Below are 3,345 nucleotides of genomic sequence, written 5' to 3'. Positions count from 1 at the left end.
GTGTCCTTCTATGAAGAGGAAAAGAAAAAGATAACTAGCTTATACACAAATATATATATACACATACATATGTGTGTGTATGTATGGGGAGGGAGAGAGAGAGAGAGAGAGAGAGAGTCTCGCTCTGTTGCCAGGCTAGAGTGCAGTGGCGAGATCTCAGCTTGCTGCAAACTCCACTTCCAAGGTTCAAGTGATTCTCCTGCCTCAGTCTCCCTAGTAGCTGGAACTAAAGGCGCATCCCACCACACTCGTTGATTTTTCTATTTTTAGTAGAGGCCGGGTTTCACCATGCTGGCCAGGATGGTCTCCATCTCCTGACCTCGTGGTCCACCCGCCTCAGCATCCCAAAGTGCTGGGATTACAGGCGTGAGTCACTGCACATGGACTAGTCTATATTTTGAAAGTTAATAAATCTCCTAATATGCACTCATTTTTATTTCATATAAGCAGTGACAACAAAACAGAACTTACAATGATTCCTGGTGATATGGGTCTATTCCTTTTCACAGAGTATAGCTTGCAAAACTTGCTTGACTGTTGAAGAAATAGAGCTTATCATTGATAAATATTATTTCCTTGTACATTGTTACAGATAGCTGTGAAAACCAGTAAACAGTAAAATTCCAGATACATATATCATGTAATAGAGCTATCACTTAAGAAATAAAAATGGATCTATTGTAATATGATGAGCTTAAAAATCAACCTGCCTACTTCTTCCTGACCAGACTTTAATATATTCTATTTAAAACAAATGCTGTATCAGAAAAATGAAATGAACCAAAATTTATGTTTTTTAACTTCCTTAGGTCGAGAAAAAGTATTACTATAATGAATGATACAAAATACCTATTTTCCCCCTTAGCTGGAAATATCAGGTTATGTTATATAATTTTGGTCTCCAAAGTAACCCATCAACTCAGAAGTTAAAAGCTGTGTTTTGTGGCCCCCTGTGAGGTAGCATATCTAGTTACCTTGGAGAGTATTGCCTTTCTTATGCTGCACCTCAGGACTTTCAGAAATCATCTAGAGAGCTAGCAGTAGTGGTCTTCAGTCGGAGCCTTTTGAAAGGAAAACAAAAAATATATATATATCAAGAGCAGAGGCAGTTTGGAATATACTCCCTCTTGCTTCTTTTAGGTTTGACTCCACTGGTATGCTCAGCAGCTTATGCTATTCAGCTTTATATGAGTGATTTGTGGATGTCTTTTATGATGGTTTGAAAATCATCTCAGACTTCTTTTTCTTTGTCACATGGGTAGCAATTTAAGTAGATTAAATAAGAGTTAACCCACCTCAAACTGGGTATCTATTTCATGTAGAGAGAAACAGCAGTCCATTCCAATTAAGATGTTGCCTAAGGTGGAAGGTAGGAGCCTTAAACAGAGATGTGTAACAAAATGGAATATTTTAGTCACACTCTGAAGACATGATTCTGAATTTTAGTTTGTTAAAATATGTAAACTGTTAGTTCTGTCTGTCAGAATGTCTGATTCAGGTCCAGGTTGAATCAACCTGGATGTTTAACAAGTGTCTTTGGTGTTTTTGTGAATTGTACTCTGATAAACTCACAATATGTTAAGTATTACCAAAATGCATAAATGTTTCAGTCAGTTACTGAACATTACAATTAATCTCAAGCTGCATCATGATATGAGTATAGACTTGATTCAGTCTCTCTTCTTATGAAGGGTTTGTGGAAGTGTGCAGAATTAGCTGTGTCTCTATTAAATGTGACATACATGTGTGTGATCTGCTGAGCTTTTTTTACCTTTTATTCTCATTATCTCATGTATGGTTGTATTACCTATTCTTCTGAAATATTTTTAAAAGTCAACTTGTTATATTTGTAAGGAAGTTTCATCCGGATTCCCAATCTTCATATGTGTTATAACCAAAAGAGCGAATTTTTTTTTTTTTTTTTTTTTTTTTTTTTTTTTTTTTGCCTTAGATGCACTCTGCTACCATGTTACCAAGAACTCAAGGTGGCAGGGGGCTGCGGGGGGGGGGGGTTGCTTATGCAGGGAAACTATAACCTAGAAATGCAATCTAGTCAAAATTTCAGAAAACAGTTGGTTGAAAGGGTTAGACACATTTTACACAGTTAGTGGGTCGATCATTCTGCACTTCAGATATAGATCCGCAAAGGTGGACATTCTGAAAACCAGGATATACACAAAGAGACACTTAACTTCATACAATAAACAAAGAGAAACTAGGGGTGACAGAGAGTAGGGAGAAAAGAAGTATGAGGGAGGTAAGAGAGATGTGAGAGTGTATTCATTCCTGTGGCTGTTGTGACAAATTCCCACAAGGCTTTGGCATAAAGCCACAGAAATAAATGATTTCAGAATTCTTAAGGCTAGACGTCCAAAATCAAGGTGGTTAGCAGAGCTGCACTCCTTCTGAGGGTCCAGAGAATAATACTCCTTCTGAGGGTCCAGAGAATAATCTATTTCTTGCCTCCTCCAGTTTCAGTTGGCTTCCAGCATTCCTTGCTTGTGGTCACATCACTCAAATCTTCAAGGCAAGCACTTTCAAACCTCTCTCTGTTCCGTCCGTACATCCTCTTCCTTCCTGCGTGATTGCCGTAAGATCTCCCCTAGACTCCCAGTTATAAAAATGCAGGTGATTGCATTTAAGGCCCATCTAGACAGGACAATCTTCCCGCTTCAAGAACCTTAATGTAATCATGGTTTTTATTTTTTAATTTTTTTCCATCATAAGGTAGCACTTGCAGGTTCTGGGAGTCTGGGACTTAAGACGCAGATATCTTTTGGGTTTTGTGATTTTTAAGCCTTCACAGAGGGATAAGAAGGAACTTTCATCAGGAAGCTGAAGGTAGTACAGAAAGTAATCATTGGAAAATCCTAGATGGAGGAGCAGCCACAGGCTGTAATAAAAATATCTAAGATCAATTTAAACGGTATGCCTTGCTGAGATAAAAACGATCTTGATCTTCTTAAATTTTCAATGACTACTGCTTCAAAAACAAAGCCTTGTGAGAAAAGCTATCTGAGTTTCACAGAAGTAGAAACGTGTGTCAAAAATGACCATGGGCATTTTAATCCCTGCAAGAATTGGTGACAGGATTTCCCACAGGACTTGGGGTAAGGCTTGAGCTAATTTTATCTAAATACCAAAAAGCCCAGTGTTGCTTAGCTGGTATCTGGATAGCAGTATTACTGTGGCTTACACTGGGGATTAACAATGACTAGGTTTTTTTTTTTTTTTCTTTCCTGCAGCCACTCTTGTTCTTCCTTGACTATTTACATGTTTCTGGGATCCATTTTAGTTAACTCTGTGCTTCCTTTTCTATCTTTTTCTTTGCTATCTCATTGTGAC

This window comes from Aotus nancymaae, unplaced genomic scaffold (assembly GCF_030222135.1).
Source record: "Aotus nancymaae isolate 86718 unplaced genomic scaffold, 86718_ANA_hifiasm-v0.15.2.pri h1tg000022l_1, whole genome shotgun sequence".
Taxonomy (NCBI): domain Eukaryota; kingdom Metazoa; phylum Chordata; class Mammalia; order Primates; family Aotidae; genus Aotus; species Aotus nancymaae.
The sequence above is the reverse complement of the archived record's forward strand: the minus strand, read 5'-3'. Positions refer to the sequence as shown.